Raw genomic sequence first — 25896 nt, 5'->3', positions numbered from 1 at the left:
ATATATATATATATAAAAACCAACATCACAGCTTGCACTCAATGTACTGGTTCATATAGACAGGTGCTAGTCTCAAATAATAGAAAAACAACATTACCATTCTCTCGTCCGGTAAAGAAAGACTGCACTCGGTTCAGTAATCATGAAAAACTGTATTGGGCATCTGAATAAAAAAGATAAGTCACCCAATCCGACGTTTCGGTCCTGGAATAGGCACCCCCTTGAGAAAGGTCCTATTCCAGGACCGAAACGTCGGATTGGGTGACTTATCTTTTTTATTCAGATGCCCAATACAGTTTTTCATGATTACTGAACCGAGTGCAGTCTTTCTTTACCGGACGAGAGAATGGTAATGTTGTGTTTATATATATATATATATATATATATATATATATATAGACACTGCTTTTAAGTATACCTTTTGCTTGCTTCATTCATTGTAACATCGCCGGAAGAAGAGATCAGTGTATCTCGAAAGCTCGCACAAATAAAAGCATTTCGTTAGCCACAGAACGGTATCATCTATTTATTTTTTGATTATTGAAGCTCGGCTTTACACGGTACTGATACCTCTACATGTATATATATAGATAAATATATATATATATATATATATATATTTATGTAGCCAGGTCCCCTCTGGCTCCCCGGTTTCCCCTTTCTCCCTCCCTTACCCTCGCTCCGGTGGGGGCTGCTGTGGGAGCGAGTGCGTCGGCAGGGGCTCCCGGCGACATCAGTTACAGGACACCGCCACGTTTAGAGTATTTGCGCATGCACAAAGGCTTGCGCATGCGCAGAAGGCGTCCGGTGGCCATGTTGGGGTTGGTGCGACAGTTTGCGCATGCACAGGAGATCGCGCGACGCGGTGGCCATTACACAGTCGCACATGCGTAGAGGCAATTATTAACAATTATTATTAGTGCTGTACCCAAGGGTTATCCATGAATTACCATAACCTATCTAGGTTTTAATTATCATCAGTGGTATTTTCACCCATCATCTGGATATCCCTTGTGTTTCAGTTTTTGACAAAATGTATATAGCGTCTCTTTTTGTTTTGTATGTTTGGTCACCTTAGTGATATACTCACTTTAATACACTTTAGTTGTATTAAGTTTCACATAGACCTTTTCCTTTTTTTACTTTAATATCATTAAAATAGTTTTTTTAATATTATCATCATATCATACTATACAATGAGTGCTATCAAAAGGGTGTGCTTTCTCTAATCTTCACTATCACTCCTTATCCCCTTTTGCACCTTTGTTATCAATACATTATTTAGTTAACCAAGCTGAAGCGAGAGTTCCTTCCCGTTCCCCTCCCCCCCCCCCCCCCCATTTCCTAGGTACATGGCGACCTGAGTGATATCAGTGAGAAACAAATATGGCGGTGAGGAGGTCACCAATAGAAAATCACAATGTCATCTCACCATGCGAGTCTGACCCCGTGGCCATATTGTGCCCACTGAACAGCATTATAGACCCCCAGGCAAAGCAGTGCACTGGGCCCTGCCTACACAACCACTCACAGGAATAAAAATGTAAACATGAGCCTTGAACTTGAAAAACAAAAATTTCAACATAAAAATGGTACTTGGTTGGTAAATCATACTGACGGAGATGGCACAGCCGGGTGATCAGAAAATTAGTGTTAAATTCTGGTCTGTGCATAGATTAGCATGGGCCCCTATGCTCGTGGGGCCCCCGGGTAACTGCCCAGCGTGCCCATGCATTACGACGGCAATGCAGGGGACCACACATATATGCTCTGAGGGACTTCCCGGTTCAGAAAATGTGGAAAGAAAAATACCGCCGTACACAAAAATATATTTAAAAATTGAGCAGCACAGACTGCTGATTTAAAGCAAAAGTGTTGCAATTCTGGAGCAAAACACACTGTATCACAGAAAAAAATCCTCTTGATTTCAACAGTTTTGCCCCAGAATTGTTCCAATTTTGCATTGATACAGAAACCCCTATTTATCAAAGTCTCCCAGCATCCAAAACAACGCAAAATCAACACAAATAAAACACAGCAGTCGTCAGTCTGCAAAATCAGGACATACACTGGTGCAGGCACCCTATCAGATTTATTTACAACAAAAAAAAAATGGTGTCATTTTTTGCTACATTTTGCACCTGTGAGAGGTATAAAAAAGGCCCTTTGAAGTTTTTCCTTTGATAAATCTAGTGTAGTTTTTTGCACCAGTTTTGCACAGAAGACTTTAGTACACAAGACCAACAGAGAGCTGTTTTGTTTTTTTGCGCTGCTTTAAAAGCAGGGTGACTGAGAAATAACCCTCTAAACCAAACAACAAGATTGCGTTTATTGTAATATTATTTTATGAATACCGTGTCTGGCGCAGGGTCTGTCCCAGGAGCCGCAGCACTTTCATAAGGAGCCGGCACTGGGCTTCTGTGTCAGTCTCCCGCGCGCCAAATCAAGGCAAAAACTGAGGCAACAACAGGGCACTACATTTATCAACCCTCCCCCCCCCCCCCCTAAATCCTTCATGATACCTTAGTAGAACTGGTGCTGTTTCTTTGGCTTAGACAAATAACCCCCTTCTTGTCATGCCGAGCTGGTTGCATAGCGCTGCACAGCGGCCCCGATTCACTAAATGGTGCTAAGCTTATGCACACCTTGGGGTATATTTACTAAAGTCTCCTGACAGCAAAAGTTGCGCAAAAGAACAGCCATATTCATTAAAGTAAAGGAATCCCAGGGAAAGCAACTGGAGTTTTCCCTCTGATAAATCTGGTGAAATTCTTTTGCAGCTGGGGACTTTAGCCAAACAGCCTCCCTTACCCCCCTTTTCGTTTAAAACGGGGGAAGTTAAGGCATGCGCTAACGCTTAGTGAATAAGGGGGGTCCGCGTCAATAAGCAGGACAGTAATTAGACGCTGTTACCTGGCGGCGCCTCCTCGGTGCTGCTCGTGCTCCCAGCTCACCGCGCTGCTGCTGCTGCTGCTGCTGCTGTCCGCCGTCCGCCGTCCGCCGAGGGGAGCCGGGGGAGCGAGCCCGGGGCTCCCGGGGACAAGCCGTGCACTGGCTCCGTGCGCTGCCGGGGCTCCTGCTGCTGCTGCTGGGCAGGGGGGCACGGTCCGGGGGCAAGCCGTGGGTGGCACTGCAGCCGGGGGTCCCCTGGGCTGTACAACTGCTGCCACCTCCGCTGCTATATCTCATGGTGCGAGGGGGCACCGCATGCCAGGCTGGGGATGTGACTGCCAAGGAGGGGGTGAGGTGCCAGCCCGAGAGGCTGCTGCGGCAGCCAGACAGGGCAGCGGTAAGGTGCAGGGTCAGCCGGGGGGGGCTCCCGGAGTTACCCCTCAGTGATCCGTGGGTGTGAGCAGGAGCCCCAGGCAAGGGTTACACCTCGGGCTGGGCACACACTTGGTGCCACTCTGAGCTGCCGGGGGCATTTTATTCCCACCTTAGTGTCTCCCCTTAGATCTCCTCTGCTGATACCGAGTTTGTTTTTCTAGCAGTGATCACCAGATCAGAGGAGATTGGGAATAGGGAGAAGAATTGGGTGGGCACCTTCTCTTTCCCTGACCCACCTATGAAACTGGCTCTGTAGGGTGTTCGTTGCATATAGGGTAGTAACGGATGTCACTGTCTACTACCTTTGAGAATGGGTCAGGGATTAAAAATATTAAATAAATAAAATGCACCTTTAATAGCATTACTTGAAGAATAAAAGAAAGCTATGGCAAAGCCGAGTGTAGGTGGTGTTCAGCAGGGGTTTAGGCAGGGAAAGCCAGCTCTCTAGCACAAGTGCAGGAAATGTTCCACTGACCTACATATTTTTCCAAACATACGTGACCTTTTTTCTTTCTGCTGAGTGGGAGGAGACAGGCGGGGATCCAAGGAGAGGGAGCCAGAGGAAGAAGCAGAGCACAAACCAGGGTGGTTTCTCTAACGCTGTGAGCAAATATCAGCTGGGAGATGTATATTTTTTATAACCTCTCTTCTAAAAAGCCAGCAAAGCATCACTGAGTATGAGACTTTCACAAGAGAGCACAGTCCCACTGAGGATTGTTCTCAAGTCTCCCTGCAGCAAAACTGGCACAAAAATCAACATCATGGGGGCTATATATAAATAATATATGTTTTAAAATAATCAATTACTTAACCTAAATTCATAAGCGGGATTTGTTGGTATGTCATTATTCATGTTCTTATGATCGGTGCACGATTCCTCATTCTTTGTGTTCATCATGTTCGTACGTACATATGAATGCGCTGATACTTGTTTGCGTCTAGTTGCATTTGTTTTTTTTTATGGCAAGAAAAATTTGTCAGAGATTTTTGTACCCACAAAAGTGACACATGCTAGTAATTTAATTTATATCACATATAATGAGGGATTTTGGTTTTGTCCATTCCCATTAAATCCCATCTCTTGTGGCAGTCCGTCCACAGGTAGGAGACAGAGGCAATACGAGGGAGTATGGGAACTAAAATAAAGTGCACCAATAAACACCAAATTCAAATGCGTGTCATTTTTTCCCCATTGTTATCACTGATGAACAGATTTTTTTAAATTAAAAAAACAAAAAAGCGATTTATTAAAAAACACAGAAAAGCGGAATCCCTACATATAAATGACATATGTCTGTCACAGACAACATCCAAAATCTGATTAACCCCCTAGCGTAATTTTTTCTTTTGTGTGTAAAGATGTTGAGCACACAACATATAACATAATGCGCAGTATACATTGGCGCACAGAGATGTACTATCTTGCAAGTTTTATTTACTCCTATTTAAAGACAAAATCACTACACGGCCCTGTATACACATAGCCACCCAAATGTAACAAATTGACAAATCACATTATGGGCTATTTACTAATCTCCCGGTTTTTAGACTTTAGTAAATAATCCCTATTGAACGTAATGGGATTTCTTTTCTGATAGATTTGGCATTTATTTTGTGCACCAAAAGTTTGATGAATAGTGTTTATTTATTAAAGTTCCCTGACTTCAAAACCAGTGCAAAAGCATTGCACCAAATTTGTCAAAGAAAGAAATCTCTTTGCTTTTTTTTTTTTTGCACTATATTCTTTGCAGCTGGGATAATTTATTAAGTAACCCAATTGGAACTCATAATTAACCTCTTTTTTTTTTTTAAACACCAGACAGACCTACAGTACAAGAAAGTAGCAAAGAGGTTAAGATTATTTTTGGTGCAGAACCCAATAATTTAACTCTGTCTAAATGCATAAAAGTTCCATGAAGTCTGTAGAGGTCCTTAATGTTATATAATAAGCATGCTGTATAATCCATTAGGTAGCTGTATTTGGCCCAGAAGAATAATGTTAAGCTCTGTTAAAGTCAAGTAGTAACATACGTGTGCACTGATTGAGTGAACATTTCCATCCAGTGAAAACGCACATGTTTCAATGGCACCCACATAGTACATTTAGTGTTCTGGTTTCTGAACATACAGTATCAACAGATACTGTATGTACTGTAGCACCACTGAGGGAAATGCATAGTTGTGAATTTGATTTATTTTTTTAAATCTGGGGGCCTTTGCAGTGACCAGATATCTCATAATGAAACGTTGATCCTGGGAGAGGGGGATTTATTCTCAATGTGTACAAACCATAAACATAGTTCTCATGTAACAGAATCTCACAAGCCATTCACGCTTTTTAGCTGCCTGGCTGCATGTCTGTGTATTTTTGTGTGCCAATAGTTTTATTTCACAAATATGTTTTTCTTACACAGGAAAGTTCGTAGTGGATCAAGTTGGAAAATGGATCAAATGGTTTTACAGCCCTTGGCCAACTGTCCTGGAACAAGATTGTATTTTGTTTCTGTCTTCAGGCTGCCAGCAGTCCTCAGCCTAGCTGTTGCAACAAAGTTGCGACCCTTATGGGTTTCTTGGCTTCAGCCAGTTGCCTTGGCGACCCCCCTGCCTTTTACCAGGATGGACTGCTCTCCCTCCCCTTGCCAGGTGGTATTGTCCCAGTTAATTTCCCATCAGCCCAGACCAGCATGCTGTCTTTTAGTACCAGCAGCCATCTTGAGCAGTCATCTCTCCTATCCGGCAAAGTTACTGATTTTTACCTATCCCTATATCTTGCATTTACCCCACTTCCCTCATAGTTCCCCTTCCCCTCCATTGCTCTCATGTCCCAGTGTTCCCTCAGTACTTTTCCCCATTTTTATTTGTTTTTTGTTGCCCCAAATAAACACTTCAGCAAGTAAGGCCGAGTCCATAGACGGATAGGCCGCGCTGAGCCGTGCGGACGCTCCGCGCTGAGCCCCTGCATCCTCAATGAGGATGCCTTGAGAGGGGGCTCACGCGAGCGTCCGCAGGCGTGCTGACGAGATGGAGTTTTCAGCCGAGCGCAAAGCTGTTTTTCAGCACGCTGTCGGCTGAAAACATCCAATCAGCGCGAAGCTGCGTCAACGTCACAGTGACGTCGGCGCTGTGACATTGACGTCAGTGCGTCGCGGGCGATTGGCCTAGCGACGTCACTGCCCCGCCTCCCACCACCTCCCCCCGCATCCCTATCGCGCCCGCTGGCTCGCCTGTATGTGCATGGAATCGCACAGCTTCAGCAGGCGAGCCTTAGCGTCAGCGCTGTTCAGCACGGCTCCCCCCCTCTATGGCCCGGGCCTAAGAGGTTCCATTGCTTGCTATATGGGATTGAGTTAACCTGCCTCTTCCTACTCATCTATCAGTGTGTGTTTGGTCCAGAACACCAACACTTGTGACGTTCAAGGAACATGATACGGGCACCAAAACTGTAAAAGCAGTTGCTCCGTGTTTTGCCTGCATTTGCATTAAATATAAGAGAGTTTCCTACACTTGATGGCAAATAAAAATACCACTTGTAAGCACATTCACATGTCTCAGACAGGTCTGCAAACCCGCCTTTCCCCATTATCTCTTAGCATATAATGCTTCCACTGCAGTGAGGGATTCTGGGAAATTACATGCAAATGAAAATTGTTGGCTGGAAAAGTTTATATCACCTAATTTACTGTACTGCACCATATTCAACGAGGAAAAATCCATAGTTTTCGATGGAAATTTTTTTTCTGAAGTTTTGCAGCCAGGAAACTGATTCAAAGATCCATTCCTCTCAGTAAAGGATTGCAGAGAGTATATGTACAAAGGCAAAAAGAGTGCACCATATGTATCATAGTGTAACACCCCTTCCCTCTTCCTCAGAGAGATTGGCTGATACAGGAGTTATGGTGCGAACCTGTTAGGCTTACAAGAGGCCTGAGCCTCCACGATTGGGGAGCCTGTGGTGACTGGTGTAGCGCCTCCACCCGTGAGGATCCCAGCGTTGACGGGATAGCCCCTCACGGGAATAGGTATACCTATAGGGTATACCTCAAATAACAATCCAAACCACAAGGAGACTTCCTGATCCTGCATGTGGTGCATTTGTTCATCAAACCTAGGGGTATTCTCTGTGGAGAGAGTACATCTGAGCATGATGGCAATGGGATGCATTGGCAGGGGTCCCCGAAGCAACTGTGTGAGGCGATGGCTATCTAGCACTGGTAGTTCAATAACCCCTTTTGACACTAGTGTCAATAGGCTTAACTGCAAACGCCGGATGAACGCGGACATATCTTCCCCGTCGTTTTGCTTAAGGTCGTGAAATCTGGCCATGAGTTCCACGGCATCGTCTTTAGAACCATAGGCGATATTTAAGGCCATGACCAGGTCTCGGTCGTCAGCCTCTGTATACTGTTCATGATACAGTCGAACAATGTTGACCGCAGAGGGGCGCAAGCATTTGACCATTCGTTGCTGTTCCATGGCCTCAGCAGGACCACTCCCCTAGGGCCTGGAGCGTGATTTTTCCACTCCCCGAATTCTTCATCGCCTAGTGGGGTGGGCAGTACCCCAGAGAAGGCCTTTGGCCTGCGGTAGTGGTGAGTGTGGGAGGATGTGGTTAGGGTGTCGGCTAACCAATGCAGAACGTTGCTTACAAGGGGTTCTGTTATGGCGCTACCCTGTGGTTCTGGACTACCCTTTCCCCGGTGGGGGCTATTCGGTGGGGATTGAGGATCACCCCCTCCAGCATTTCCATCTGCACCCCCATAACTATCCTCCCTCTTGAGCTCGGCCTCTGGGTATATTAGAGGGCATCCCCCATCCGGAGCTCCGTGGAGGTGCACGCCCTTGGGCCCCTTCTTCGCATCCAGGTCTATGCTGCTGGCTATTAGCACTGTGTCACAGGTGGAATCGGAATCAGATATTCGCGCCACCTCCAGATTTTAGCAAACCCTGGATGTTGCATTAAGGCCAGGCATATGCCATAAGAGAGTCAATTTTGGCACGAGGCTGGGAGGCTCCAGTCCTGCCAGGGCCCACTGCTGGACCTCCATTCTGGATGGTAGTGACATTTTGCGGGGTTTCTTAGAGCTTGCTGGGTATCTGTGTGAGTTATAGTTGTGACTGAAGTGTGATGGGTGAAAGTTTTAGTTTTGGCAGCTTCTGCGCATGTGCGGGCGACTAGCTGCTTCTGCGCAGTCAGTGCTGGTCATTGCTGCGCATGTGCACTGGGGTCTGCTGCTTCTGTGCATGCATGCGGTGACAGCCATGTTCGCGCATGCCAAATACGTTCAAATCCATGCGTGCAGCGACGGTCAAATCCGTGTTGAGTGATGTGCCGACCATTTCCACGTGTGTGATGATCTGGCCGCTTCCGTGCATGCGTGGTCTAGTGATTCTGCGCATGTGTGTGGCGACTGGCATTTGCGCGCAGGCGCGCGGCGACGGCCAAATAAGCGCATGTGTGATGCGGCAGCCGCATGACTGGTGAACGGAGCCTTCTGCGCATGTGCTGACTGAAGCGTGCCTACGGTCATGAAGGAGGAAGTGACTCGTGCGCATGTGCAGAGTGTATGTGCATGCGGCCAGTGAATGGAGCCATCTACGCATGCGCACTGTACTGTGCATGCGCTCATGAACAAGGAACGGACCCATCTGTGCATGGTCAGACTGCCGACAGGTAATTTGATTAGTACGCATGCGCAGGCAGTGTTGGTTACTTGTGCAGGACAAATCTTCACATGTGCAGTCACTCACTTCCATTATTATTTTCGTTCCCATTTTCAGTTTTTTTCCCTATGAGATTTTTCAGGATGCCAGTGACACCGAAGAAGTTTCACTTCAAAAAGGTATCACCTAATACTGTATTTACTCTGCACTATCGCAACTGGACTAACATGGCTATTTCAATCTGGTTTAAAATGTAAGTTTACATATTACACTGATCTGTGTGTCAGAGGACAAGGGGAGAACAGAAACATAATTTAATTTGATATTTGCAATATAATGCCAAGGCAGTCGGAGAACAACAAATCAATCACCTTTACTACATCCTGCTCACTCCACAGGGTTACAGTGCCATTCAGAGAATCAGTTAGCAGAAATGTTTAGTCACACACATTTGGAATGTGTCTGTCTATCCTGCAGTTACAATGACAAGACATGTGGGTACCCTCCAGAACACATGACATATTTGCAGGCACTTCCTAACTATTCCATCCAGTCGTGCATTTTTTGACTACATGAAGAAGGTAAGCAGACAGAAATCCAGCGCAGCATGTTGATTCAGTGACGTAAGGCTTAGGTAAAAACACTGCATTGATTCTTGCCCAATATGTCTTGAATAGGACGTGCACATTGCAAAAACTTTCCCCGTGGGTAACACTAGTTATTGAAAAAAGGATTTGTGTTGGAAACTTTTATTAGAGACTAGGTTGAGAATCCATCCCAAAGAATAAACAATTTATGCAATAAATAGTTATACTTAAAAAAAATGCAAGCAGGTGTTTACCTTGCTTATGTAGCCCTTTTTGTGAACACCTGAACTAAGGGACTACGGTGCATAAACCTGTGGCTTCAGGAGCTCTGAGCCTCCGCATATTGGGAGCCTGGGGGTATACCTTTATCACTTGTGGTGCAGCGCCTCCACTCACCCAGGATCCCCATTATAGAGATTATACCCTGAGCAAGAACCTAACAACAGCAGTATGCAACAGCAACCTTTTTATATCACACATGAATAACAAATGATATGCAGACTTATCATATAACATTTACATACACACACACAACGTGGCTCGGCCACACCTTATTGGGATAGTGTCCTGTACATAAGCGGCTCTGCCACTCTCCTTAGGAGTATGTCTCATAACCAGTAAAGTATGGTACCATATGCATTCTCTCAGGAAACCCAATTAGTTAGTGGGAGGCGGGATCAGCGCCTGGTGACCGGTGTAGGTGCACTTGTAGATAAGGATACCTTCCGGTCACTACGATGACCTTGACACTCCACAGGGGGCCCTGGTGTTAATCCAGCCTTGCGCCGTCTCTCCCTTCTGCAGCACCGTCAGATGGGAAAATCCAAGATGGCGGCCGCAGCTCCACAGCTCCGCATATGACCCTCACTAAAGGGGAACGTCCCTGACGACTATGGGCGTCCTTACAAATACAGCACCCTACGATGGCAGGGGAAAGGCTCCTGGGGCTGTGGGCATACCCTACCTAAGCAGACGGGTCACTGACCCTCTGCTCTCGCACACGAGGTTCCGCCAACCTCCTCCTTCACCTCCCTCGCTGCTCTGACCCACCGCCCACACGCATCCGGTTCCTGCATACACAGTCTCGCATCCCATTGGTCCTCAGCCTCAGCTGACCTTCTCACAGTCAGAGTTCATAGTTCAACCCCCTCCAAGTCTCTACTTAATATTACCCTTCGCGCGCTTCCCTCGCGCAGGCGCAGCCCAACTGGTACGCAGTAACTTCGCTGGCAAACAGGGACAATATGGCGCTGCCTATGTAATTGACAGCGCGGAACCTTTAATATATATGCACATCCTTACATTCTCCCCCCTCCAGAATCCAGCGTCCCCGCTGGACTACCTAACCACATATATATTAACTATGTACACAACCCTCTCTTCCTAGATTAGGTTACACATCTCATTAAACAGTACCATCATAGCTTGCATCCTATGCCGAGCCCACTGCTGAGCCTCATAATGGGGTGCCCCAAACTGATCATATGCCATTCGCATGGGAGGTTGACTGTTTCTTTGACTTCGGCGGGGTTGATCCTCCTCTGCTTCTTCTGCAGAGTGCTCAGTCTCAACTGGTATTTCCATCTCTACCCTTGAGGGGTGTTCAGCATTAGCACAGTCTCTTTGGGGTGTAAAACATGGACTTTGTGGGTCTAGAGGCTGACTCACGGGAGTCAAATGATCAATGTTCGGGCCAAAAGGCTCTTTACCCGTGGCTCCTTCGGGAGATGCCTCCACGGCCGGAAGGCCCCTTTGAGAGGTTCCCTCCATTGTATCCTCAGAGGTGGCAATTTTTATAGTCTCTGAGCCATCCTCTGTGTATTCAACTGCTCCATCTAGGGCAGTGGCTGGGGCTTCCAATTCATCCGTCCCTACTTGAGGTATGAGAAGCAGATGATTCCTATGCCACACTTTTACGCGGCCTTCAGAATCCTTGATCCGGTACACAGGAAGACCCGGCATCTGTGACTCCACCTCATACACACCCTCCCGCCACCGGTCTGCCAATTTATGCTTCCCAGGAACACCTAAGTTGCGTAAAAGGACCGCATCTCCGGGGTGAATTTCCTTGTAACGTACTTTGTGGTCATAACGCCTTTTATTCCCCGCATTCAATTGTGCGGTCGTCCGCTCAGCCAATTTGTAGGCCAACTGTAAACTGTCCTTTAGTCGCTGAACGTATCGGAAATGCGTCCTATTGGATACCCCATCGGTAGATATCCGTAGGCGCACATCCACCGGTAACCGGGCTTCCCTTCCGAACATCAAGAAATACGGGGTATACCCAGTGGACTCATGTCAGGTACAATTATACGCATGTACCAATGCTTCGACGTGTTTACTCCACTCCGTCTTTTGCGGGCTCGTCAATGTACCCAACATATCCAACAAGGTGCGATTGAACCGTTCGGGCAAGGCATCCCCTTCGGGGTGGTACGGGGTAGTACGTGACTTGGCAACGTTCAGTAGGGTGAGCAACTCCCGTATCAGTGTACTTTCAAAATCCCGGCCCTGATCGGAGTGGAGACGATTTGGTAACCCATAGTGAATGAAATATTTTTCCCATAGTACTCGGGCTACCGTTACGGCCTTCTGGTCTTTCGTAGGGAACGCTTGGGCGTACCTAGTGTAGTGGTCAGTGATCACCAGAACATTACTAACTCCCCGACTGTCGGGTTCGATACAAAGAAAATCCATACACACCAAATCCATGGGACCCGAACTTTTCAAGTGTGCCATAGGAGCCGCCCTGGTAGGCAGTGTCTTCCTTTGTAAACAACGATTACACTTCCTACAATGTTGCTCCACTGACTCCCTCATTCTCGGCCAATAGAACCTATCCTGCAGTAGTCCAAAGGTCTTGTCAATGCCCAGGTGACCATGGTCATCGTGAAGGGCCCGGAGGACTAGTGTTCTCAAACGTTCCGGTAAAAACAACTGACGCCGATCGGGATGGTTATGATAGGAGATCACCCGATATAACAAACAATTGTCCATTTCAAACTTCCCAAACTCATTTAACAGGAGCTTCACCAAGTCTTTGGGGGCCCGCTTCAGTATAGACGGATTATCTTGCTGTACAGCTTGACGGGCTAGCTCCACTATGGGGTCTTGTGTCTGATAATGCACTAGATCCTTCCACGCTATGATATTATCTTCATTGATATTCATCCCGTCTCGACCTTGATAGGCCCGAGGAACAGCCTGCGAATGACATCCCAACGAGTCAACCACCCGTAATTCCGAGAATGCTACGTTGTCATCGACTATCGCCGCTACTGAACAGAGAGCACGAATCCCGGGGCCCGGTATCTCCTCCCAGACTTCCTCATCAGGGGTGGATTGCAGACCAGGTCGACGAGACAGAGCGTCGGCACCTATGTTGGTGGGTCCGGGTTTGTATTTAAGGTTGAACCGGTAATTGGCTAGAGCAGCTAACCAACGGTGTCCGGTGGCGTCCAATTTGGCAGACGTATTGATATAGGTCATGGGATTGTTGTCCGTGCGTACTTCGAACGGTACTCCATATAGATAATCGTGCAGCTTGTCCACCACCGCCCATTTTAGCGCCAAAAATTCCAACTTATGGACCGGGTAATTCTGCTCGCTAGGGGTTAAACTTCGGCTCGCGTAGGCCACTGGACGTAGCCCGGTCTCATACTTCTGATGCAAAACCGCTCCTAGCCCGCTGAGGCTAGCATCGACATGTAGGACATAGTCTCGCTCAGGATCCGCGTAGGCCAAGACGGGGGCCTGAGTGAGGCTGGTCTTTAAGTGTTTGAAGGCCTGTTCACATTCTGGAGTCCATGTCTTCCCAAAGGGTGTCTGCGCCGAGCTCCCCTTTCTCCCGGTTTCTCCCGGATACACCTTGAGAAGGTCATTCAGTCTCTTGGCCTTGCTGGAATACCCCTCCACGAACCGCCGATAATAGCCACAAAACCCCAAGAAAGACCGCAGCTCTTGAACATTTTGAGGTCTGGGCCAGTTCATCACCGCCTCGATCTTCCCTGGGTCGGTGGACACCCCATCAGCTGACACAATGTGGCCCACATACGTTACAGAGGTCCGACAGAATTTGCACTTGTCTAGCGACAGTTTTAGGCCCTCCCCCTCAAGCCTATCCAGCACCTTCATCAGTCTCTCGGAATGCTCCTCTAGAGTCCGCCCGAACACGATAATGTCGTCCAGGTACACTAAGCACTCTCGCGGGTTAAGGTCTCCGAGGGTTTTTTCCATTAGTCTCTGGAACGTGGCCGGGGCACCGCAGATCCCTTGAGGCATGCGGGTAAACTGGTAAAACCCTAAGGGACAGATGAAGGCCGTTTTTTCTTGGTCTTCCTGGCCCATGGGCACTTGATAATACCCGGACCGGAGGTCGAGCACACTGAACCATTTACTCCCGGTCAACGCATTCAGGAGGTCCTCGATTCGGGGCAGTGTATACTGGTCGGGGATAGTACGGTTATTCAGCGTTCTGTAATCCACACATAGACGGACCGTCCCGTTCTTCTTGCGGACTACCACAATGGGTGAGGCGTAAGGGCTCCGAGATTCCCGCACGATGCCAGCCGTTTCCATCTCGTCGATTAATCCCCTCACTTCGTCAACATCCCTTGAGGCAAGCCGGCGGGAGCGCTCCCGGAAGGGGGTGGCGTCGCTCATTCGGATGGTATGGTGGGCACTGCGACTGCACCCCACATCCATGTCACCAGTGGAGAACACACCCCTTCGGTCGTGTAGCTCATCCTGCAGCCTCTTCCTCCACTCATCCGGGAGGGGCGAGTCGCCAAAGTCAAATTCCAATGCCGGCGCTATGGTAGTAGGCGAGCTCCTAGCTAGTCCCGTCGAGGCCTCCTCCTCGGAAGTTACCGGGTATATCCTTCCTAGCGTCTGCCGCCGGTCAATAGTCATCGGGTACGGGGATATATTCTGCACATACACCCAGGTGCGCTTCGGGATCTTCCCGGGCCATTCCTTGACCGAGGTTAGTACTTTGTAGCCCAAACGTTGTTCGTCCTGGGCCACACTCTCCAAGGTGAAGAGCTGATCCTCCGACCGTCGACGGGGGTAATGGCAAGCGGCGACCATCATTCGTCCTTCCCCCGGGGGAATCTGGGTCAGTCCCCATTCTTGGCTGTAGAGGACGCCATGCTCTTCCTCAGTCGCAATTTTACCGCAGACCTCTTGGAGGGCGGGACAGGCCGCTAGGGCCAGCAGTGGGGCTTCTCCTGCTTCCTGCAAAAACTGGCGGAATACCGCGCGCACAATGTCAGCGTTGGTCCCCAAGATGATTGGGGCGCTGGGGTGGTCCTGCGGCTCGGGGCACACTAAGGCCTCCACTTCCATGGGGTGATGTTTACCAGTATTCAGCTGGAGAATATCTAACTGCACCTTTACTACTCCGTCTATGGGGTAATCTTCATGACTCAGTCCCCGTAGTCGCAAGGCATCCGCAGATAGCAACGGTAGTTGGTGTAGGTGTTGGTCGTAGAAGGGCCGATACACGATGGTCACTTGAGATCCCGTATCCAATAATGCGGCGGCGTAGATGCCCTCAATAACCACTCGAATAAGGGAGGCGGGGCCAATTCGGGGGCTCGGAGAGGGTGGCAACACCTTTTCATCCTCCAGGGGCCGGCACGGCATCGACTGCGCCGATCGGGACGACGTCCTCCGCGAGGTGGGGCAGTGGGCCCGTAAATGTCCCATCTTTCCGCATGCATAACACTGCATTTGGCTGAGGTAAGCCTCGTCTCTCCTGGTTGGGGGACTTCGCCCAGTCGGGGGACGAGGTCTGGGTGTCACTGGGGTGGGGACATCCTCGGGATCGAGATCCCCAGGTTCAGGCACGTCGGGCTTTGGGTCCACTTTCTTGGCTTCTTTACCCCCGGGCGGTGGCTTCTTCCCGGTGGCTAAGTCACGCCCTAACAACACCATCTCGTGCGCTTGGACCCGATCCATTAAGTCGTGAAACGACAGGGCTTGCCCGGGCGTTATGCAGCTACTGACCCGCACCGACACGGGGTGTAGGGGTAGGAGGCCCCTCAGCAACTGAGTGGTACGTATTCCGTTGGCTTCTTTCCGTGGCAACACGCCTTTCCTGACCATATTCCAGAGATCCAGGTGTAGTCGCCTGAGAAAATCGGATACCATCTCCCCTTCCTTCTGGGCTAACGCATGAAATTTCGACATCAAAGTATACATGTCCACCGGAGCTCCATACGCCTTGGTTAGGCAGTAGATGAGGTCTGCCGCATCAGCTTCCGGGTTGTCGTCTCGGTAGTAGTGCACCATGTGGGACGCGGGGGGCCGTAAGCACTCGACGATGCGCTGTCTACGGACCGCGTCCGTGCAGGTCCATTCAGGTAGTACCTGTTCGGTATGATCCAGCCAGTCCTCTATCCTTACTTCCCCTTGGGGTGTGGGTTTCTCCCCGGAGAAGGCCTTTAACTTCCTGTACTGGAGCGACTGGGTGGTATTGTGGATAACGGCAGCTAAGGCGGGCAAAGAGGTGTCTCCCGGTAAGCTATCCCCGACAGCGGGGTAAGCGTCCAATCTTGATAGGCTAAGCCGGTTGAGGCTAGCCCGCAGGCCGGACGGGGTAGAGGAGGAGCCTAAGCTCAGGGCTGCGGGCCAGTGAGGGTGCAGGCCACGGTCAGGGGAGTGGTCGGGGCCTCCCGTCGCGGCGCCAGCGGTGGGGGTATACTCTCTCCGGGGGGTGGAAGTGGCCAGGGGCGCAGGGGTGTCCGCCTGGACGATGGGACAGCGCACCCCCGGAGCCTCGGGCAGCAGCAGTATACGGGGCAAAGCCTCGGGGCATATATCTTGTTCAGTGGCATACAAGATCCGGCGCCAGGTCTGGTCGCGGTCATAAAAATGGTCTTGTACTTGGGCATTGTCCAGGAGAGGAAGCTTTCGGACCTGCTCGGTCACTGTGCCTAACGAGATCATGGCGGGGACATGGCCCAGCGCGAAAACACGGTTCAAGGGAATCCCGCGCCGTTGGGCCCACTTGCGCACCTCGAGCGCCGAGGGCACCGACATGATGTGGGTTGGTTGCACAATAGAGACAAAAAAAAATGTGGGGGCACCCCAGGTCTAAGCTCTCAGCAGCGCCTCCAAATGTAGCCCTTTTTGTGAACACCTGAACTAAGGGACTACGGTGCATAAGCCTGTGGCTTCAGGAGCTCTGAGCCTCCGCATATTGGGAGCCTGGGGGTATACCTTTATCACTTGTGGTGCAGCGCCTCCACTCACCCAGGATCCCCATTATAGAGATTATACCCTGAGCAAGAACCTAACAACAGCAGTATGCAACAGCAACCTTTTTATATCACACATGAATAACAAATGATATGCAGACTTATCATATAACATTTACATACACACACACAACGTGGCTCGGCCACACCTTATTGGGATAGTGTCCTGTACATAAGCGGCTCTGCCACTCTCCTTAGGAGTATGTCTCATAACCAGTAAAGTATGGTACCATATGCATTCTCTCAGGAAACCCAATTAGTTAGTGGGAGGCGGGATCAGCGCCTGGTGACCGGTGTAGGTGCACTTGTAGATAAGGATACCTTCCGGTCACTACGATGACCTTGACACTCCACAGGGGGCCCTGGTGTTAATCCAGCCTTGCGCCGTCTCTCCCTTCTGCAGCACCGTCAGATGGGAAAATCCAAGATGGCGGCCGCAGCTCCACAGCTCCGCATATGGCCCTCACTAAAGGGGAACGTCCCTGACGACTATGGGCGTCCTTACAAATACAGCACCCTACGATGGCAGGGGAAAGGCTCCTGGGGCTGTGGGCATACCCTACCTAAGCAGACGGGTCACTGACCCTCTGCTCTCGCACACGAGGTTCCGCCAACCTCCTCCTTCACCTCCCTCGCTGCTCTGACCCACCGCCCACACGCATCCGGTTCCTGCATACACAGTCTCGCATCCCATTGGTCCTCAGCCTCAGCTGACCTTCTCACAGTCAGAGTTCATAGTTCAACCCCCTCCAAGTCTCTACTTAATATTACCCTTCGCGCGCTTCCCTCGCGCAGGCGCAGCCCAACTGGTACGCAGTAACTTCGCTGGCAAACAGGGACAATATGGCGCTGCCTATGTAATTGACAGCGCGGAACCTTTAATATATATGCACATCCTTACACTTATAAAAATGCATTACACTGAGATTTCAACAGTTTTTTCCCCCAAACAAGCGGCTACATACATATTATTCTTCATGCCAGAATTTATACTGGATTAATAATGCACATAGAAAGATAAAAAAAGATTTTTTCTTTCACAGATAATTGTAACGTCATAAAACTTGCATTTTTAGTAACAATGGATCTATGTATAGGGTTACCAGATGTCCCGGTTTAGCCGGGACAGTCCCATTTTTTTAAGGTTTGTCCCGGTTGCCCAACATTCTTTAAAATGTCCCGGTTTTTGCTTTCTGTCCCGGTTGTGAACATCAGAGCAGGGGGGGCAGCAGAGAGCTGAGAATGCCAGAGACAGAGACACAGAATAGGGTGGAGGGGTGGGGAGAGAGAGACACACAGCGTGGGGGGGGGAGAGAGAGACAGCGTGGGGGGAGAGAGAGACAGCGTGGGGGGAGACAGCATGGGGAGAGTGACAGGATGGGGGGAGAGAGAGACACAGCATGGGTGGAGAGAGACAGCATGGGTGGAGAGAGAGACACACACACAGCATGGGAAGAGAGAGAGACGGCATGGGGCGAGAGCAAGACAAACAGAATGGGGAGAGACTCATAGAATGGGGAGAGACATAGAGAATGGGGTGAGACACAGAGAATGCAGAGACACAGAGAATGCGGAGAGACACACAGAGAATGCGGAGAGACACACAGAGAATGCGGAGAGACACACAGAGAATGCGGAGAAACAGAGAATGCGGAGAGACACACAAAGAATGCGGAGAGACACAGAGAATAGGGAGAGACACAGAATGAGGGGAGAGATACAGAATGAGGGGAGAGACACAAAATGAAGGGAGAGACGCACAGAATGGGGAGAGAGAGAGAGACCGAGAATTGGGAGAGAGACAGAGAATGGGGAGAGAGACAGAATGGGGAGAGTGAGAGAAAGACAGAGAATGGGGGTAGAGAGAGGGAGAGATACAGAGAATGGGGATACAGAGAGCGACAGAGTATGGGGAGAGTGAAAGAATGGAGGGATGGGGAACATGAGAGAATGAAGGGTTGGGGAGAGCGAGAGAATGGAGGGTTGGGGAGAGAGAAAATGGAGGGTTGGGGAGAGAGAATGGAGAGATGGGGGAGAGAGAATGGAGGGATGGGGGAGAGAATGGAGGGATAGGGGGAGAGAGAATGGAGGATGGGGGAGAAAGAATGGAGGGATGGGGAAGAGAGAATGGAGGGCTGGGGGGAGAGAATGGAGGGATGGGGAGAGAATGGAGGGGTGGGGGGCAGACAGAATGGATGGATGGTGAGAGAGAATGGGGGGAGAGGATGGAAGGATGGGGTAGGGATTGGGAGAGAGAGAATGGAGGGATGGAGGGGAGAGAGAATGGAGGGATGGGAGGAGTGAGGATTGGGGGGAGAGAGAATGAAGGGATGGGAGGGGGAGAGAATGGAGGGATGGGGCAGGGGAGAGAGACTGGAGGGATGGGGAGAGAGAATGGGGTGTGTGATAAGGGGGGGCAGAGAGACATAAAGAGGAGAGGCGCAGTTGGTGGTCATTTTGTTTTATAAATATTTTTATAATGTGTCCCGGTTTTTACTTTTATAAATCTGGTCACCTATCTATGTACTGAGAGCCGCAAATTCAATATTTGACATTAAATTGACGCAATAAAACAAAAAAAGTGAATAGAATCATTGCACATCTCTGTGTGTATGTACTATTAGAAATACACAATTTAGCGAGCTCATAACACAAACCCACAACTAAGTATATATTTATATACTTAGTAGTGTCAACTAGAGTGCTACTGGGAAAGTGACCTCAAATATACAACCATGAACAAAGAAACCGCAATGCACATGCAATGTGAGAAATTAGTTAGTTTATTTCTGTATGTTTTTACTTTTCATGAGTATTGGTCATTTAGTTAAATCGTTAGGCCAAAATATGTTAAACCTGCAACCACGTCAAGGTAAACCCTCTCAGCAGGTTCTACACTACTAATTTTATACTGTGTCCCTTGTGTTTCGTCTACTGCATAGAAAAAAAGACAGAACAAAACAATACAGTTAATAGCCTGGCATTCACGGCCTGTGCAAGGGTATTTCGGCACCGTAGGCAAATATTCAGCTTGCCTCCCCCCTCCCTTCTCCCCCCCCCACACACACTTTAGGCTGCGCTTATAGTGCCTTGCGACAGCGACGTGACGTCGCTCCGAATCAAATACACTGACTCCGTCGCAAGCGCTTATATTAAACGCGACCCAAAATTTTGAAGCCGGGGCTATTTGATTTTTTAGAGACAGTCGCCACATGTGACTGTCTCTAAACCAATCAGAGACCGCGGCCCGCCCCCTTTCGTGACGTCGCTGGCGACAGTTGCTCAAAATCAAATTATAAATTTCGCTAGTGGCGACGGGTCAGGACGAAACGCATCAGAGTTTTTTCACCTTTGTGGATGTCTGTTTTTGATTAAATAAATATTTTTCTACTCTAATTAATTGTGCCTGGTTCATTGAGAGCTGTGATCGCCAGAAACAACCTTTTTTCTCTTATATCAACCTGGGAACCAGTGATGCTGCTATTACTGACTTCAGAGAGTAAACTCCTAGCGAAATGGCAGGGTCCTTTCCAAATTCTCCGCCGCACAGGGGAGGTGAACTATGAAATCTCTCAACCAGGGTCCAGGAAGGGTAAACAAATCTACCACGTAAACTTCCTGAAACCCTGGAAAACGACGAGATCGCTATTCATCCACCCTCTGGAAGGAGAGACGGATTTGGGTCCACAGCCTCCAAAGGGTAGTACTTACAAGAGAAGTACAAAAGAAAGAGTGGCTCAGTGAGAAAAGACACTGACTGGCACTGAGTTTGAAGCAGGGGAACCAGGTTCAATTCCTGCACTAAAAACATAGATTGTAAGCTCCATGGGGCAGGGACCTGTGCCTGCAAAATGTCTCTGTAACATGCTGTGTAAAACTAACAGCGCTATACAAGAACATGCTATTATTATTATTATTATTACAATGACCTTCAGGTCCCTATGGGAGGTCAGTTAACAATGGAACAAAGGTCAGACCTACTGGAATTATATGACCAGTTTCCAGATGTATTTTCCGAGCTGCCAAGGCAGACTGATTTAGTGTCCCTTAGAATTGAGATGGAACCTGGCGTAAAAGTATGGTCCCGTCCCTACAGAGTGCCAGAAGGCCAAAAAGATCCTGTAGAAAGGGAGATAATAGACATGTTTGAATTGGGCATGATCGAGGAGTCCCACAGTGAATGGTGTAGCCCTATAGTGTTGGTACATAAACCACATGGGAAGATGAGGTTTTGCGTGGACCTCCGAAAGGTAAATGCCGTATCTAGATTTGATGCATTCCCAATGCCAAGGGTGGATGAATTGCTTGACTCCCTTGGTAAAGCAGAGTATATCTCCACCCTAGACCTCACGAAAGGACATTGGCAGATACCTTTAGCAGAAGAATACAAATGCAAAATTACTTTCGCCACCCCTCTCGGTTTATACCAATTCGTCACTATGCCGTTTGGGTTACATGGGGCTCTAGCCATGTTCAAAAGATTAATGGACAAAGTGCTATGACCACATAGGGCATATGCCGCTGCCTACTTGGATGACATCGTCATCTATAGTAGGCACTGGCAGTCCCATATAAAAAGGTTAAGGACAGTCCTAAGGTCCTTAAGAGAAGCAGGGTTCCCTGCCAATCCAAAAAAATGTGCCCTGGGAAAAGCCACTACAAAATATTTGGGCTATGCCGTTGGGGGAGGAATAGTAAGGCCACTCGCCAGCAAGGTGACTGCCATAAAGGAAGTCCCAACCTCACAGACAAAGACGCAGGTCCGCTCCCTTTTGGGGTTAGCAGGGCAGTACAGTTGGTTTATACCAAATTTTTCATAGATTACAGCACCTCAACAGATTTAACAAAAAAGAGTGCCCCAACCCAAGTTAGATGGTCTTGGGAGTGTCAAAGCGCCTTTGATACATTAAAGAAGTGCCTGTCAGAGGGCCCCGCTCTTCGGAGCCCACATTTTAAGGAGCCCTTCATAATTCAGACAGATGCCTCCGAGGTAGGGCTGGGAGCAGTTCTGTCCCAAAAATGTGAAGGTGTTGAACACCCCATATTGTTCATCAGCCGGAAGCTGTTCCCAAGGGAAGTAAGGTATTCCATCATTGTGAAGGAGTGCCTCGCCGTAAAATGGGCAATTGAGGCCTTGAGGCATTATGTTGCGGGGGGACACTTCACCCGATCACTGACCACACATCCTTGAAATGGTTAAATACCATGAAGGACACAAACTCGAGGTTGACCCGGTGGTATTTGGCCCTCCAGCCCTTCTCTTTTGATATACCGCATAGGCCTGGGAAGGAGCATGGAAATGCTGATTTTTTGTCACGAGAAGGAGTGGAGGGTCAGGCTTCAGTCTTGTGGGGTCCTAGCCACATACAAACAGGGGAGTATGTGACAGGGTGAAGTCAGGTACTGATAATTAGGCCTGGGAAATATATATCTGAGTCTTTCATCCAGCACTCAGAAGGTTAACCCAGTAAGAATAGTTGTTCAATCAGGAAGTAACCTGAGACAGCTGACAACCAGCTTGATAAGGAGGCTAATGCTTGTAGTAGGTGGCTGACTCAGACTACCGAGCTGTTCTGTACAAGTGCTTATCCAGAAGGATTTCCCAACCGCTCTCTAGGGACAGAGATTCCCAACCAAAGATACGGTAAGGACTTTCATATTGTTTCATAACCATTGTGATATATGTTTAGGGGTTGGGAACTGGACAAAGCCAGCCAGCCGATAGATAGGGCCTGGAGTGTTTAGCAAGATCTCCCTATGGGTAGTAGGTGTTCTTTTTATGAGTTTTGTTTTTCCTTAAAGGGACAGTGTGCCCAAATGTTTAATTGTGTTGTGGAGAAATAAAACCACTCAACTTTTGGTTTACCCTGAAAGTGCACGTGTGGACTATTGTCTGACCTCGCCTACAGGCCGTTCTGCCACAAACACCTCATATTCTCATGCCTGCTCAAAACTCACATGTTTTTCTATATCCTCCCTGTAGACGGACGTTCACAGAGGTACACAATTGGAGACTTTATAAGGTGAAATTATAATAGGCTTTATTGTGCCTTTTCCTTTTCATCAGGAAATCATCCAAACACAGGGGGGGGGAACAAAGCTTCTATTCACTTGGGAGTATCTCTAGTGAAAATACCATGCAATTAATTCACAACTCCATAAGTCAAGCATGTCTCGCAGCCCCAAAACATATAGCAGGAAATAAGCAGATATAAGCAGTCTCTTAATTATGAAAGTCTTATCTGTTTCTTGCTGTAGAGTAAGCTTCTCTGCTCTCCTGGAACCGCACCCGTGCGTGCACAGAAAATATCAGCATCCAGGTTTAGAAGTCTTATTTGGTGTCTTGTAATCAGCTCTGCTGTTTCTTCTTGGCAGAGCTCAAGACAGGTCAGCTCCAGAGATGTGTGTTCTCTTGGTCAGTCTCCCCTGGGAGTCTCAAGAACACTCCTCTGTCTCCAAAGGTCAGCTCTCATTCAGAGCTAAGGAGTCACTTCCTGTCTCAACAGACAGGCTTTTGTAAGCAATCAGGCAGGTAGTGCTTATTAATTGACTACCAGCAGTTAACCACCACACTGCCAGATTAAAGGCACATTACTTGAACAGGGATTACTCCCCTGTTACACTCCCCAACCAGGTTTCAGGGCTGCTAACGCACTGAAAATGCTCATACCAAAATAGGGATGGTCTTTTAGGCTAATACATCACAAGCTATCCCAACTTTTAATTTCTTCTGTACTGCATTTAATACTGTTGATCACTCTATTCTTCTTGATATTCTTCAGTCTCCTGGTATACTTGCGATAGTCAATTGCTGCGTCATTTCTTTGTATTCTTCCCTCAGGGCTACTTCCCTCTTAGGGGGGATTCACAAAGCTCAGATAACAGGTCTCTGTGCTTTATCTGCGTTAACTGCCATTGAGTTGCATTGCAGGAAACACTGATTGAGCTGATACTCATTATTAGAGCATCATGAATACCCCCTGCTTACTGCACAATTTCTGAGTTACCTCTATAGCTATCTTTTTTTATTTAAGTATCTACTTGTATGCCGATGATATCTACCCACCCCAGTTATTTATTGTGCAATTCTTCTTCTCCTTCTTCCTTCCATCTAAACCATGCTTTCTTCTTCCTTATCACAGCTTATCACAGCCACTCTATGGTCTGCCAATGTACAAACCTGGGCACCTAAATTCAACTGCTCTCTGTTAGAAATCCATTTATTATATTAAAATGTATGAATAAGAACTTATATCAAGACAATTTAATGTGAATATGTTTTAAGGTTTAGAATTTATATGTGGCCAAAAGTGATGAAGTTTAGGAAAGGTTTCATGCATAACAGATGTTAGAGGTTGGCTAAGGATAGGATTTGAAGGCCTAGTATGAAATTTGAGTCTGAAGTAGTTTGGAGTTTCCTTGTCTGAAGAAGCCACGAGGAGAAAGGGAGCGGAGTTAGTGATCAATAAATATAATTGTACTCTGCAAGATTCGCTCTCTTTCCAAGATCTCTTCTCCAAGACCACTTTCTGCATGTAACACCAGGAGAATGTGAGTGAACAAAGTGTTCTCTATTATTGCATCTGAGCACATGTTGTCATCATTGATTAAACTTTCACCTGCAAGTAACATTGTAAGAATAAACTAACTTTGCTGAACAACAATCTTCTGATGTCTTGGAATCTTTCTGAAGAAGATATACGTTGAATTATTATTTAACATTGGCCAGCCAAGCCGCGGTTTCATCTGTTTTTCAATCTGAATCAATGGGGATTATTTGCAGAAGTTGCAGAGACCAGAGAATACAGACGTGAAGAAAAAAAAAGAAGATTGAAGCGGACAAAAGGATTTCCAGTGAGGGGAACCTGCTGAGAGAAATAGAAGATTTCCAGTGAGGCAGAAGTCAAGGATTAAAAGGTTAGTAAAATGAATTTTATTGATAAATATGCTGATGAAAGTAAAATCCAGTTTAAATTCTTATCGTGTAAGTGTTCAGATGAAAAGTTATGAGTGATTTGTGGGAACAAGTTAGCAAACAAAATCAGTTGATTGATAAAAAAAATTACTTTGTTAACTAAAGAAAAAAGAAAGTTGCAAATATCTTAAACATTGTTAAAATCTATAATGTAATGGTTTTTAAAGGTGAGAATGTGCATATTTTTACTGAGACCAAGCAATGCACAAACTGACATGTTAACACAGCGCATAAAGGATTTTGAAGAGCAGATTGCTACATCTAAAATTAAATGTGTGCATGGGAACAAAAAGGAATATCAACTCTGCATGTACACCAGGAGCATGTGAGTGATCAACGGTTTCTCTATCATTGCATCTGAGCACATGTTGTCATCATTGATTGAATTTTCATCTGTAAGTAACAGTGTAAGAATAAACTAACTTTGTCTGCTTAACAAAATTTTCTGATGTATTGGAATTTTTCTGAACAAGAAATAATAAGTGGAATTATTATTTAACACTCTCTCTTGAAAAATGTAGCCTTTCCCATTTTGTGATATTGCCATTCATACATATGTAAAACTCCAAAGCATGACGTTGTCAAGGGGGATACTCCTGGAGCAGGTAGGACCTCGGTAGCTGGAACAGCAGGGAGCGTGGATTGTTGGGGTCACGGGCTGTGGTTGGTGGCAGGCGGCAAGCAGGATCGTCGGGGTCATACGCAGCGTTTGGTGGCAGGCAGCAAGCAGGATCGTCAGGGTCCAGGCAGGGGTCGGTGGCAGGCGGCAAGCAAGGATCTGAAACAAAAAAGAACACAAGCGCAGACGCGTGTGTGAGAAGATACAAAACATTGGTAAAGTCAATATTGAAAGGTATGTAATTTTAGCGCAGTTTGTACTAAGTTAGAAAACCAGATTAACTAAGGAGAATCATTAAAAAACATGTTGCTATAAAACATATACATGGCTGTCACGTCAGACGATGCCTCACTCCAGCGGTCCCCACTCTGTGCCCAGAGCATTGTGTATCCATTGCAACCAGACCCCCTGAGTGTAGGCTCAACCCTGTACTAGCCCTTAGGGCTACCCAAAACACAGGTCAAA

General features: G+C 47.7%; 2 protein-coding genes across 2 annotated transcripts in view; both read right to left on the bottom strand.

The window, feature by feature from the left end:
- The window catches only part of NPAS2 (neuronal PAS domain protein 2), a 147757-nt gene extending 144573 nt beyond the window's left edge, over positions 1-3184 (bottom strand). The window contains exon 1 of the mRNA XM_075590388.1: positions 2914-3184. The gene's annotated coding sequence lies outside the window, so the exon portion shown is untranslated. The remainder of the gene's footprint in view (positions 1-2913) is intronic.
- The window catches only part of RPL31 (ribosomal protein L31), a 279049-nt gene that overhangs the window by 209302 nt on the left and 43851 nt on the right, over positions 1-25896 (bottom strand). The gene's annotated exons all lie outside the window — the stretch shown is intronic.

Source organism: Ascaphus truei, chromosome 3 (genome assembly GCF_040206685.1).
Source record: "Ascaphus truei isolate aAscTru1 chromosome 3, aAscTru1.hap1, whole genome shotgun sequence".
Lineage (NCBI taxonomy): Eukaryota > Metazoa > Chordata > Amphibia > Anura > Ascaphidae > Ascaphus > Ascaphus truei.
Note: the sequence above shows the minus strand (reverse complement) of the source record. Positions and strands in the feature narration are given on the sequence as shown.